The following is a 15,472-nucleotide window of genomic DNA, read 5'->3' on the forward strand; positions in this document are numbered from 1 at the left end:
TCCAAGGACACAGAGCAAACGCAGTGTGGAAATGTTCTTTTGACAGCAGAGCCAGAATGTGTCCTTACATAGAGACTTGCCCTTTAAGACAAGGAAAAAAAAAAAAAAAAAAAAAAAAAAAAAAAACTAAGAACAACTATAGGACTTCACTCCACAAACTGCTAAATTTGAAGAAAGCATAGGGAACGTGCCCTTTCGTTGAATTTTGTGATTTATACCTTCTAAATAAAATTCTGGGAGTGGAGCTCATGACCCAGCATTGAAAAGAGTAAAAAATATTTTACTGAAGTCTTTGGAAATGAATCATGTAGAAGAATCCCCAAACTATACGGTGTTAAACTTCAGACAAAAGTCCTACTTGTGGGATTTTCATAGGCACACAACACAGGGCTGTGATTGGTGCGTAAGCGTCTCACGCAGGGCCGTGATTGGTGCATAAGCATCTCACGCAGGGCTGTGATTGGTGCATAAGCATCTCACGCAGGGCTGTGATTGGTGTGGACTAACTTCAAATGAAAGTAGAAAATATTCGGTGATTATCAATCTCTCGTGTTTTATTTAAAATCATCATGTTAAATAACTTCAACTGCCTAATGTCCAAAGATGGAATGAAACCAATGTCCTGCTCATTTTCTCTCCGCCACCTCCTCCATTCCCCATCCTGAAATAAAAGTCTTTTCCTGGACTCTCCTGACCCCCTTGAAGAGCAAACACGTAATAAACAGTAATATATTTGACCAAATCGCTCTGGAGTATGTCTGACCGAAATTTGCTTGTATTAACATGCCTGAACTCTGACTTCTCCAAACTAAACTCACTACAGAACTAAAACATTTTTGTGTTACTAACTGGAGGTATGGGGGGCGGGGGGTAAGAATCACAATGCGCAGCCTGAAAGAACCGTTAGACATAAATAAAGATGTCATTTTCACGAGTGACTGCGGAGCAGGCAAAGACTGCATGCCTTTGTAGCAGACTACTGGCTAATAAAAGATCAAAGGTCTATACCTCACAACACCATAAATAAAAATGTAGAGTTTTTTTTTTTTTTCCATGAGACCCTTCCCCGTGAGGGATAAAGTATGTGCAGTAAGTGTAATTACTTAGCAAAGCTGCGGCCTCTCTGTGCTCCCGCAGCTGACCATAAAACGTCTTCCTATTCTGTTTCATCAACCGCTGTACCAGGCAGCCTGGGCGCCTACGGATCACTGTGGCCATCTGGCTTGTGTCAAAGCCAGCACACAGGAAAAAAGGCAGTGACGTCACTCCACAGGTCAGGCAAAGAACAAAGATGCTTTCTACAATTAAAAGCCAAGGACTGCAAATACCAGGGGCTCAAAGTGACTGGGATTTAACAGTCCCTCCTCAGCTGCCTTTTTCCCCCTACCCAAATAGCTAGAGCTCCATCTAGTGGCAAATTGGTTTTGCCCAGTTTGGGGGTGGGGGGGATGTTAAACTGCTTTGTGTGGATTTTTGTGTTTAGAGTCGACCCTGGAAGTGCCACACTAGTACCCACACGGTGAAGCAAAGGACAGAATTACTGTCACAGTCACCTTGTCTTTTCAGATGCTCAAGAATGAAGGAGCACAACCTGTCATGGTGTGAGCCGCTCGCAAATCTCCCATGTGATAGGCTGGGAACTGATACAACCTAAGTTATGTGAATGCTCACAAGTAATGTTAGAAAAGGCAGGCAAGTTTGCAGAATGCTTGTGGAGTGAGAATATGTGTCTGAGCCATAGACCGAGAGGCAGCTCTAAAGATTGCTGCCTGTGTCTGCATACCCCGCTTAGCTCCTTCAAACAGAAGCACCCAGGAAATGTGCCTCTAGTGTGGGCAGTCTGGGGACAGAAGCATGGGCTGAGGTTTTGAGGGAAGAGAGAGAAGGGGTGTATTTTTACACTTGCAATAAAGAGCAGATGCTGATGGCAGCCGTAAGATACACAGCCCATTTCCAGGAAGATGCCCATCAGTCTGGGTATGCAAGCTTTGTTGCCGGGCTGCCTTGCTGGAACCCTGTCAGTATCTGTAACTACTTGTACGACCTTGGACAAGTCACTAACCTTTGCTTCCCCAACTCTAAGAAAACCTAAAGCAATTAGTTAAAAGGACTGCTCCTAGCATGTGGTATATGTTCAGAAAAAAAGCTAGCTGTCAAATATTTGCTGTGTTTAGTATTACATGAGTTGGAAAACATTTATGAAAAATACATTTTCCAGCAGTACATTCTGATCCTGGTTTCCTCTCTGTCCAGCTCCTCCCAGGTCCATCCCTCCTCCCCACCCATCCAACCCCATGCTACTTTCTTGTGTTTCTGATCACATCCTATCTCATCCCATGGATCTGTGGGTCCACTGCTCATCATCCTCCCCCCCACCCCACCCCACACACACACAAGCTGACTCTCCCTGTTACTTCCAGGTCTCCCTTGTGAGTCTGTGCTCTCTGCTACCTGCTCCCACCGTCTGCTGACCATAGCTTAACTTTTCCAGCGCTAGACCCTACAGAACACCCGACCAGCCCCCGGCCTCTCCCATGGCAGTTTTCAAGACACTGGTGCGTTTTCAACCTTTCTCCTCTAAATTAACTCTGCAGGGCAGGGAGGGGACCTTCTCTCATTTTTGTATCCCACTACTCAACTCGTGACAACCAAGCACTCAGTTGCTTCCTGAGTAGAAGACTCAAGGTAAATGATTAACCTATGAAACTGGTTGTTCAAGGCATCTCATTTCCAGTGTTGTCTCCACCAGTTGCCTTGCTAACCATGCTTAAAGGAATTAAAATCTGTTACAATGTATAATTGCTAACAAGGGCTATAACGGGAGGGATGCTGAAAAGCATCCTCACTTAAAATTCAAAGATAATTCCAATGCCCTGTGATTTCAAAAATTTCTACTTTCCTATCAATACCCCTGCTACCTCAATTTTAATGTCCAGATCATGTCTGAACTCAGTTTGCTAGCACTTTTGGTTTGGATCCTCCCCGACTCCCCCTTCTCCTCTCTGCCCTGAAGTTGAACAATGTACTAGCAAGAAGGAGCATTACTGGGGAATCCAGAGAATTCACCAAGCTGATAATTAGTTCCAGATAGAGCTGACTGTGCCCGTGTACTTGAAGTGTCAGCCCTGAAGGTCGGATCCCTCGCCAACAAATGCAAAGAATACATGAGGGGTTTTCACAAACACTCTCCCCCAGACGATGAAAGTCAATGGCAAATCAGAATGTTGTCAAGGAAAATGTTTAAAAACATAACACTCAGATCTCACCACAATCTTCTTCTTCTCCAGAAATAATAAGGTGTGCTGACAGCAAGAACCAGGAAAGCAATCTTAAAATAAAGACCATCCTTGACAGAAAATGCTCTGCTGACAGGAGCAGTTTCGAACCACCACTTTCCCCATTTCCTTTAGTAGAAATGTTACCGTGGCATCTCAGAACCTCTAACTAAAACACCTGCTATAAAGTTCGATTGGAAACATTGTTCTCCGCCTCACAGGCCGACACACACTTCATTATGTTCAACTGTTATTGGCTGAGTGGATGGGCAGTTCCTTTAGCTGCCCCATGAAGTCAGCAGCCGGATGGGTACTGATGGCGCCACCTTTGCTAAGCAGAGACTCTGCTCTGTTGCACAGAAGCCTGGGTTTTAAGAACACCCAAGTCTGTCAATTTCCAAATTAAAAATAGGAAAGTTGAGAACCACTGCTTTAAAATGTCTTTTCTACCACACTGCAAAACGTTCCTTTGCACTGTTCTCATAGGGCCTTTGACGTCTCAGTTTATAGCTTCTACTTTATATATGTACTTCAGCTAAAAAATTTTTTCTTTCTTTTCACATGCATTTGAGAGATCTGAACTCAGGTACCCTACTATTTTTCTTAATATATAAAAAACATTAACAAGACAGAAAACCCCACAGAAAGCAGTTTCATTTTTTTTTTAAGATTTATTTATTTTATGTATGTGAGTACATTGTAGCTATGTTCAGACACACCAGAAGAAGGCATCAGATTCCATTACAGATGGTGTGAGCCACCATGTGGTTGCTGGGAATTGAACTCAGGACCTTTGGAAGAGCAGTCAGTGCTCTACCTCTGAGCCATTGCTCCAGCTCCCAGCAGTTTAATTTTTATATAAAAAGAAAAATACTTTCTGGGAAGGATACTGGAGACTGAACCTAGGGCCCTGCCCCTTCTAGGCAATCCCTCTGTCACCACGCTTCATTTCAGGCATTTCTGTTGCTTTTTATGTGAAATGGGGTCTTGCTGGCCTTTGACACAGTCTATAGCCCAGGCAGGCCTCGACCTCATGTCCCTCCACCTCCCCGGGCCCAGTTTAGATCTGGTGTTTCAGTTGGTTCTTTTTGCTGTTCTGGTTTTTCTTTTTGAGTCCTTGAGATCATGCTAAGACCCTCACTAACTACATTACATTTCAGTGAGGTGTTTTACTCTGAGGTTTGCAAGGCCCCTCTGTAAACACGGAGCTTGTGAGATCAGCCATTAGAGAAGCACACAGCACCTGTAAATACTACAGACCCCATGGAACAGAGGCATAGCGCCTCCTGGCAGCAACTCATATGGCCGATGATCTCTTTCTCCCTGTGCAGAAACCCTGTCTTTATCTCTTACACTATTTCCTTTTATTCCCAAAGTAAGTATGCTTTCCAATCTGGTCCTTCAGCTCCCTCTGGGTTTCTGACTCGCTTACTCTCTCCATTATGGACCAATCTCTCATATTTAGTCTCCACCTTCCATATGCTTGCAATTTGACAGAGAGCTATAAAGCTCTAGAGTTGACCTTCCTCAAAGCCCCCAACGCCTTGTTTTCTCAAGGCTTCTAGATAACAGTGGTATCAGTTTGTGTATGCGCTGTGTGCTTTTATCCGCAGGTTATCTACTTCATGTTATTTAAATATTTGCACTGTGCATTTCATATTACTATGAATAGTAACCGGATTCAAGTGCCTGAACTCGGTGAGTCTAAATGTGTGGTTCCGAGGTAGCTACTCCTACTGCTTGCTATTCTCCTGTTATTTCTGGCTCTCCACTTCCCACGCTGGGAATGCAGTTTCTGCTTCTGCCCCCTGGTGGTAGAGAGGCTGCATGACACGTTCCAAGCAGTACATTGGCCACAGAGATGTTAAAAGTGGCACTTTTCCCAGCCTCTCAGCTGTTGGTGTGAAACCATACAGCGATTGCTTTTCTTCTGTAACAATCCCAGCTCTACAGTTAGTCCAGAGCAGCTCTGTTAACCGTGACCCCGGAGTAAGGAAACAAGGACTAGACCTTCCAACTGGCCCACAAAGAGTACGTAGTACAAACAAGGATGACTTGAGCATGTGCAGCGGTTGGTATCTGCGATCCTTTGTTCCAACCAGAACTAAGATTCGGGTGAAAACTTGTTTGACGTTCCAGTGCAGCAAGCGATGGAGCCAGAAGAAAGTTTATTTTAATCTCCTCTACTATATTAAAAATTCCTTTGGGCTGGAGGGCGCCCCGCAGTTACGAGGGAGCATTTCTCTTCTAGGGGACCCAAATTAGTTCCCAGCAGTCACAGCACAACTTCTTGTAACAGCAGCTTCTCTGTGGCGATCACTTACCCCTGGCCTGCATGAGCACCTGCATTCATGGGTATCTACCCACATACACATAATTTAAAATAATAAATATATGTTTAATCCTCAAGGACAGGAATTCTGGTGCACTCATCTCAGAAAACGAATTCCAGAAACATGAGAAGTCCGACGCCAAGGTCATAGAGACATCACAGAAAGCTCTCCCCATTAGTCACCTCGTTACTAACTGTCCCAAAGCTCCTCTTATGGTCCGAGGAGAGGACTCTCCTCTCAGAAAAAGACACTGAAGACCAGACGACTGCTGGTTAACCCAACCACACAGAGTTAACTGTCCCAGTCCTTCAGAAAGCAAAGTGGTCAGTCACTCCATGGCAAAGTTGAGTAACTTGTGGTGAAAGCTGAATGAATGAATGAATGAATGAATGAATGAAATCCTTTATCCCAAAGTGACTACTGCTCTGCTGCTTCCTGGACATTAACCATGTCCCCTGCAGTTTCTTACTGACTCAACAAGTGAGAGCCTGCACACAAGTGCACACAGACACAATGCTCTCATTGTAGCCAATCAATAAATACAAGGAAAAAACAATATATTTCCCATGATGCTTCCCCCAAAAATTCAGTTACTCCAGCCCTAAGGTAAAGCAATCTTTAAAATGTCTCGATTTATTCTACCTAAAAGTAAGCAGCAGCAGCAACAATAACAACACCATACACAGACACACACTTTTATACACATGCCACACATATACACTCACACACCATACACACACACACACACCTATATGCAAACCCACACCACATGACACACACAGACATATACACACTCCCACACCATATATACATTCATGTATACATGACACACACATACACAGACACATACACACATTCACAGACATATACACACTCACACACACACCACATACACACACTCAAATGCACAGACACGTGCACCCACACACATGCGCACATGTCATAACAATATAAGCTATATATATATATAACAATATAAGTTATTTTTAAAAATAACCCGTGGACAGATACTTGGCTGTCTCTGAACATACTGCAAACACCAGCAGCTTCACACGTCAGAATGAAAAGAATCTAGCAAAGAAAGCCAGAAGGAAAATGAGGAGAAAGTCTGAAGGCATCGGGCTCTTCATCTCGTGAAGCACAGAAGAGATACCAACTTGACCATAAAATGGCTCCCTAAAATCCATCTTCCCTGCATAACAGAACCCCCTGGATGTTAGCTCAACATACAGTCACAGGTCTTGGCCTCCCAGCAACTGGATCGGAACATGCAACTTAACTGTGGGAAAGGGAATGTAATGTCAGAGGAACTTTAAAAGTGAAGTCACTTGCTCTCAATTTCTTCCTCCCTCCTGGGACGTGGTAACAGTTCATGAGCACACGTAAGCCCCCAAACAGAAGTCGTTTGATGAAGAAGGCCACACCATGAAGCCATGAAGCAAAAAAGGTTGCCAAGTTTGACCTGGCACATGAGAAAAAAAAAAAAAAAAAAAAGCTTCTATATTATCTGAGTCACTCTGCTGTATCTCTGGGCTGTCGCAGGCTAGGCAATAAATACACCAGTGCTGTAAAGTGAACAATGAACAGATCCCAGCACCACTAGACTAGTAAACGCTACTAGACACAATACAGAAGCAATGGGAGAGGAACCCTTAGCTTTCATATCTGGATATTATTCAAGTTTGAAAAACCAATATATGGTGCCAGGCAGTGGTGGCTCATGCCTTTAATCCCAGCACTTGGGAGGCAGAGGCAGGCGGATTTCTGAGTTCGAGGCCAACCTGGTCTACAGAGTGAGTTCCAGGTCAGCCAAGGCTATACAGAGAAACCCTGTCTCGAAAAACAAAACAAAACAAAACAAACAAAAAAAAAAGCACCGACTACTCTTCAGGAGGTCCTGAGTTCAATTCCCCCAGCAACCACATGTAATGGAATCTGATGCCCTCTTCTGATGTGTCAGAAGACAGCTACAATGTACTCATCATACATATAAATAAAATACTTGTTTTTTTTAAAAAAAGAAAAAAATATATATAGACAAAAAGTAAAATTTCAAATTTTGCAACCAGTTGTTTCAGATAACTCAGAGAAACTCAACTTTGTGCCTGCAAAAAGAAAGAAAGAAAGAAAGAAAGAAAGAAAGAAAGAAAGAAAGAAAGAAAGAAATCAGGGTTGAGCAGTTCTGATCAAGTGCAGCAGAAGTTATAAATTACAGTCTCACTGTGACTGCCAGGCAAAGATAAAGAATTCAAGGACTTAGAACTAATTTTGCACATGACCCTGAGAATTATTCATAACACTTGAGATCCTGGATTCCCAGCACTTACAACCTTGTGACTGATACACTAATCTCTCATAAAAATGCCCGTAAATTCCATCATCCTAGGCCCCTCTTCTACACAAAATGCTAGTGACATTTTATATATTCTACAGTATATTTCGACTTGCAATCGGCTTATCCAATAAAAATGCTCCAACCTCCTTATAACTATGTCTTTTGATAATCTTTTTAATGAAATCTTTTTAAGAGATATGGTAGTTTTTAGTTGAATTGCGTTGGGCTTAGGAAATAAATATCAATATATCTTTTCTTATTTAAAAAGTATCAACTCAAGGATAGACTCCAGGTTATGAAGGATCTATTAACCAAAACATCATTAATAAATTTAAGGTTGATTGAATTTAAAATACGTGGCCGAGTGGTGGTTTCCATGAGACTGACCTCCCATAGGCTCAGAGCTTTGAATGGCTGGTCCCCAGGGAGCCGTATGTGGCCTAGTAAGAGTGGGTGTGGCCTTATTGGAGGAACTGTGTCATTGGAGATGGCCTTGGCATTTCAAATACTCAAATCAGGCCCAGTGTCTCTCTTTGTACTGCTGCCTGTGAATCCAGATATCTCTCCAGCACCATGTCTGCCTGCGTGTCGCCATGCTGATAATGGGCTGACCTAAACGTGTGAGCCAGCCTCAATGAGATGTTGTCCCTCATAAGAGTTGCCTTGTTCATGGTGTCCCTTCCCAGCAACCAGACACTGACTGAGACTTGTGGTAATCAGTAAATACAATAAATGTCACGTGATTATACAAAAATAACCCTTAAAAGGAGATTGTGGTACGAGAAAAACAATGCAAAAATAATCACTTTCAACTACAGCTTCCATCTTAGCTAACAGAAGCAGGACAGAAAAAAAATATTCCTAAATTCCTCCCATATACAAGAGTGACCGCTGAGGGGCTTTTACTGTGCTGGTTAGATCGGGTGAGATTTGTGGTATTTCTACAACCACAGAAACCAAAATAACCCCTATAAAAGATGAAGGCAAATATAACATAGAAGCCACGCGACAAGAAATGAAGGAGAAGAAAAATCACAAAACCCTGAACTAACAGAAGGAAGGTTCGTCAGCTATGTCCGTGGCATAAAATAAAAATGATGATTTTTTTTATGGGCTTATCAAAAAAGAGTGACTCGCATAGCATTGCGAAATAAAGAAATGTGGCAGAACGGCTTGAAAGGGGATGAGGGAGAAAAGGTGCTTCCTTTGGTCCGGCACACACAGGCAGCAATAAAAGGGAAGCAATGCTTTTCAAAAGAGCTCACTCATGGATAGATTCGTCACTCCCAATGAAAGCGGAGAATAGAATATAAAAACAGGAAAGCCTGTATCCGCCCTTAAAACATAACACAAATAAGGTTCTTCTAAAATGTTTCTGCGGGATAAAGGGCAGAGAGGAAGTACAGAAGAAAAGGTCGCATCCCCACTCGCATCCCAGCGACCAGTGTTCTCCGCATGCAGGTTAATGTGAGCCCAGCACATTCCCGGCAGCTAGGCCACCAGGTACGGAAATTACCAACTGAACATGCTCTGCCTAAATCCAGTGGGGAATTCTGGCAAGTCAAGACACAAGCTATCACTTTACAAAGGACTAAGGAAGAGCCTGTATGCTGGGTCTCAAAAGGGACAGGCAAGTCTGGGAGGATACTGGGCCCCTGCCTGAATTGTGCTCCAATCAAAATCAGGACACTCCAACAGCAAGCCAATCCCCTCCTTTCTAGAGCGCGCTTCAGTCGGATGCTGCTCCCTTCCTTGCTCTTCACAGTCTGCTGTATCTTTGAAAGGAAATCCACAGAAAGCTTTCTGTTCTGCTCCTTTGTAAGCTTGAAAGACAACACACACCGAACTCAGAAGCGCTCTCATCCTCAAACTGGACAGGCCGCTGTTGCATCTGCCCCTCGTTCTACCTGACAGATAGATGCTGAGAGTAGAACAGGACACCATAGTAGTGGACAGCTTACATGTTAGCAAAGTGCGAGCTAAGGTGACGACCACGCAGAGACAGGAGGGGGAAACACAGACCCATACCTATGAAAGGTAAAATACAGAAATAATATCCGGTGGCCAGGGACTGGGGTGAAAGAAAGCATGTTCACTGGATGCTCATAAAGGCCCTGGGTTGCATCCTCACCCAGCAAAAAAGAAAAGGAAGATGGGAGGAGGAGGAAGAGAAGGAGGAAGAGAAGGAGGAGGAGGAGGAAGATGAGAAGGAGGAAGAGGAGGAGGAGGAAGAGAAAGAAGAGAAGAAAGAAAAGGGAGAAGAGGAGGAAGAAAAAGGAAGAGGGGGAGGAAGAGGAAGAAAAGGAGGAGAGGAAGAAGGAGATGAGGGGGAAGAGGAGGAGAAGGAAGAAGAAGAGGAGGAGGAGGAAGAAGAAGAGGAGGAGGAGGAGGAAGAAGAAGAAGAGGAGGAGGAGGAAGAAGAGGAGGAGGAGGAAGAGGAGGAGGAAGAGGAGGAGGAGGAGGAGAAGGAAAAAGAAGAGGAGGAGGAGGAGGAAAAAGAAGAGGAGGAGGAAGAGGAGGAGGAGGAGGAGGAAAAAGAAGAAGAAGAGGAGGAGGAGGAGGAGGAGGAGGAAAAAGAAGAGGAGGAGGAAAAAGAAGAGGAAGAGGAGGAGGTGGAGGAAAAGAAAATGTTCCAAACAAAGAAAACCGTGAACAGTGGTAACAGTGGTCTGGAGCTGGTTCTGGAAGAAGAGTACGGGGCTAAGGCTGACTTCTGTGAAAATGAGGTGGACAAGAGCAAATCGTGGAAGCCAGTGCAGGGATCTGTAAAAAAGAACAGACACTAAAGAGAGTGTTACTATCAGATAGGCAGATTTAAATTCTCACAGGAAAAACATGAAAATGGGTAGGACTCACACAGGATGAAGGGAGACACCAGTCTCTAGTGCCGCAGCCTAGGCTGAGCTCCGTGGTCTGTCAGGGTGAGAGAGCTTAAATCAGAGAGCACAGCTGTGGCTCAAGCAGGCATGAAAAGGGTAGCAGCGTTTTCTAATCTGGGGAATAAGGAGGTCAAAGTTGAAGTAGAAAGATGTCCTGGGTTTGGCATGTCAGGGTGCCCTAGGCAAGGTTATCCAGTTGGTGCTGACATAAAAGGAAGTGAGGGCGGGGGAACTGGGCTGATGGGGAGATAAGAGGGAAAGTGACCTAAATACAACTGGAACTGAGGCCATGAAGTAAGAGATTGGAGGAGAAAGGGCGGCTGAACTGTAGTAGCTCAGCTGAGGCGTGTTGTCCTAAAGAGGGTCTAGGAGAGAGGTCAAAGAAGGGAGAGGTCAAAGGGGTCGTCCCAGAATGGCAGAGATGACCATGGCTGGAAAAATCGCTAGTGACACTATGTAGTTGCTGTGAGAGGAACCCTCCTGGGTAACTGTCTTGCTTACACCATGACCAAGGCGATGTACCAAAGAAAGCACTCAATCTGAAGGCCTAGAGTCTATGACCACCACATCGGGGAGCATGGCAGCGGGCAGGCAGGCACAGTGCTGGAGCAGGAGCTGAGAGACTTTTTGGGGATTGCTGTCAACTTTTGAGACCTCATAGCCTGTCCCCAGGGACCCATCTTCTCCAACAACACCACACATCTTAATCCTTCCCAAATCATTCTACTCATCGGGGACCAAGCATTCAAATACATGAGCCTATAGCAGTAGAATGCATACTGAAAAGACCACAGTAATATTCACTCTCTCTCTCTCTCTCTCTCTCTCTCTCTCTCTCTCTCTCTCTCTCTCATACACACACACACACCTTAGTTAGGGTTTTACTGCTATGAACAGACACCATGACCAAGGCAACTCTTATAAGGACCACATTTAATTGGGGCTGGCTCACAGGTTCAGAGGTTCAGTCCATTATCATCAAGGTGGGACCATGGCAGCATCCAGGCAGGCATGGTGCAGGAGGAGCTGAGAGTTCCTCGTCTTCATCTGAAGGCTGCCAGGAAAAGGCTGGCTTCCAAGCAGCTAGGACTAGGGTGTAAATGCCCATGCCCAAAGTGACACACCTACTCCAACAGGGCCACACCACCAAATAATGTTACTCCCTGAACCAAGCATATTCAAACCATCACAATATATATATTGTGATGTGTATGTATGTGTTTCTGTGTGTGTGTATATATATATATATATTCACTTCATGATTAAAACAGTCATTAGAACAATGAATACAATAGCATCTCCATTTTGCAAGTGAAAGAACTGAGGCATCATTTTAATTAATTGAATAAGTCAGAAACCAAGGCAAAGGCTGGTTCTAAGGTAGAACTTCTAACAACGCAAGTCGAGAAGAGAAGGAGTGACAGAATCCACTGGGCTAAACAGGAACATCATTAGTGGCTTCCACCAGAGCAGCTCACTCCAAGGAAATAGTACCAGCAAGGTGTCACTTCCTGCACCTCCTCCCCCAATTCTAACCGGTATTAGTCCCTCTCTGAACCAGGGCCCTATACACTGTACCTACTGCTATTCTCTGTCTCCACAGTCTATTCCCCAGACAGCAGCCAGAATGCTCATTTGAAAGTGAAGCTTGGGTCTCCTCACTGCCTACCTAACATCCCCTCAATACTAGAATGTCTCAACTCCTGTAATCCTCTAAACACCTGCTAAGTGAGGCTGGGCAGGTCCTTAGAAGGCATTCGTTAGCTTCCAAGCCTGACAACCTGAGTTCCATCTCCAGACCCACAGTGGTGGAAGGAGAGAACCAACTACCAGAAGTTATCCTCTGACCTCCCTATACCTGTTGTTGACATGTGTGTATGCACACACATGCATGTGTGCGTATGACCACAGTAAATAGATAGATGATTTTAAAAAATCAAGTCCCATAGGACCTTGCCCTCCTTTGGATCCTCGACTCTAATGGCTCCCTCTTGCTCCTACCACAAAACGGTCTTGCTTTTTCTACAACGGGACGTGGCAGTTTCAAACCAAGAAGAAAAGCCAGAGAACGAGGCCTGTCTGCCTAGTTCACACTGGATGCCGACATGAGACACACTAATTAGCATGTCGAGTGTACGAAGAGTCCATTCGTATTTTAGATGGACTGAAGAGAGAGCTGGAAAGAAGATAAGGAAGTGGTAAAGTAGTTTGAAGAATAAATGAAGAAGAATGGAACAGGAAGGGTTAGGTGGAGTGGGGTCAGGGGTCAGAAGGTTGGGGCTGGAGGGGTCAGGGGTGAAAGGGCATGGCAGAGCAGGAATACTGGGAAGAACATCTAAGTTAAAGGCCTTTGAAAAGCCATATGGAAACCCACTACTGTAGAAGCTTCCTAAACTATATATATATATGTATATGTATATTATATTATAATTAGATTATTATTACATTATATTTATTATGTGTATATTATGTATATATTACATGTATATTATGTGTGTTATATGTATATTATGTGTATATTATGTGTATGTATACATATATACGCATATATGCATATGAGCACACACACATAGTTAGCCTACAATGGGAGTACAATGTCTCTCCCAAACACTGCAGCCTGTCCAATAAAAAGCCCAGTGGCTCAGGACTTTGTTAGTCAATGGGATCCCATAGACCCTCCCCCCCCCCCCCAAAAAAAAATATCACAGGTCATTTCCTCTGTTGCTGGTATTCTGAGAGGTAAGACCCCATTATTAAAGACATCACGTATTTGAGTCATAGAAAAGTCAAACTGGTACTCCCCAGGAAGCTTTATCTCTACAGGGGCTGGAAGATGCTGTGCATTCGAAGATACTAAGGGGATAAAGTACTCAGTTGTGTCACTCAGCTCTGTCACAATAGGAACTCACAATACCGAGTTCCTAGAAAGACCCGCCAACCAATACAAAAGTACACAAATGTTTTTATGATTGCGACCAGCCACTTTCTGGTTGGATTTGAGGCGCACTCTACAAAAGGGAACTCACGTCTAGAGTCTTTATTGACAAGAGCCTGTGACTGAGTAGATGATAGGCCCCGAGGGAGAACCATCTACTATTATTATGCTAAAAATGAACAGAGAATTAAACATTCTCCTAAGCACTTATCTCTATATCTGGAGATTACTTCACCTCTCAACCCTCACCTACGACTTCTCCTTAATAAATGATGATTGACTAACACCCAGAGCCACAACCCACCCAAGGAGAAACATCTAGATAACAGACCCTCCTCCTAAGGCTCCATGATCATCATGGAAGAGAAAACGGAAAGACTGCAGGAGTCAGAAGTCAGGGAGGATTGCGGCAAAGCAAGGCTGCCCAGATGAGACAGGAGACAGCTGAATGCCTCTGTTTGCAGTCGTTATTACTGCATGCCCAAGGCATGCACAAGACCAAGCCAGACAAAAAAATCCTGGCTCAGACAGAAAGAGGCACAAAGTCCCACCCCAGCTGAGGAGCCATTGAAAACTGATGGCTACTGGGAGAGAATAAGTCCATTTTCCTCAGAGATCCAGTCCCTGAGAGCCTAACCATGCTCCAGCAGACAGGATCTATGCTGGTGTGCACAAGCAGGCAACAAACACCTAGTGAACTTAGCGGGTTTGAACACAGGGCACTAAAAACTGGGAGGAGGACCAAGGAAGGGGTGTTGTTTGTATAAACATTTCAAACAAAAATGAAAACATTTCAATAGTCCCTCCCCCCAACCACAAACTAAGTTAAATCTCAGGGTAATGCTGGAATAAATGGGCTTTCTGTTTTGTGGGGGAAATCTAGCATGTTTAAATGAGAGGCGTTAGGAAGACTCCCCAGAGCTTGGAAAAATTGGAGGTTATTTTTTAAAATCATATGAAAACAAGTCTTAATTTCTTTTTTTTAAATTTTAATCTTTAAAATGTACTTTTTAAAACAGTAAGTATTTTTAGGGTGTTTGCTCCTTATGCTAACACTTACACTTCTGTAATTTGGGGTTAATGGAAAACCAGCTGTTTCCAGCCCCAACCAGAACTTTTTTTTTTCTCCCTTGGTCACTTCATGATAGAAGAAAGTTCTGCTTAACATGATAGATGAAGTGAGTATCACTTGGCAGACACAAGTTATCTAAAAAATCCTAGGATGTTAACTGATTTATGTAAGACTATAAAAATTCCCTTTAAAAAGAAAAAAAAAAACAATATTTAGAGCTAGCAAGATGGCATATCGGGTAGAGGTGCTTGCCACCGAGTCTCACAAGCAGAGTTTGATCCCTCAAATACACAGAAGGGAAGAACTGACTCTCTCAAGTTGCCATTTGGCCTTCACAAATGTACCACAACGTGTGTGTGTGTGTGTGTGTGTGTGTGTGTGTGTGTGTGTGTGTGCGCGCGTGCGCATGTGTGTGTGTCTGTGTAAGCAGGCACACACTAGCACCTGCACACATAAATAAATGTAAGAAAAAAAAATAAGAACTGCTGGTCTTTTTTGAAAGTGTGTGATGCATGCCAATATAGAAACACAATATTTCAAGGAAAAAAGCAAAACACACACTGTACCCAGCAGATGGTAAGCATCTGTAAATAAAGTGCCAGCCCAGGCAGAACTGAACAGTGAGATACAAAGACAGACAAGT

General features: G+C 43.8%; 1 protein-coding gene across 1 annotated transcript in view; it reads right to left on the minus strand.

Moving 5' to 3' along the window:
• Msrb3 (methionine sulfoxide reductase B3) overlaps positions 1 to 15,472 on the minus strand; it is a 114,873-nt gene that overhangs the window by 90,625 nt on the left and 8,776 nt on the right. The window lies entirely within an intron of this gene.

Source organism: Arvicanthis niloticus, chromosome 22, assembly GCF_011762505.2.
Source record: "Arvicanthis niloticus isolate mArvNil1 chromosome 22, mArvNil1.pat.X, whole genome shotgun sequence".
NCBI classification, from domain to species: domain Eukaryota; kingdom Metazoa; phylum Chordata; class Mammalia; order Rodentia; family Muridae; genus Arvicanthis; species Arvicanthis niloticus.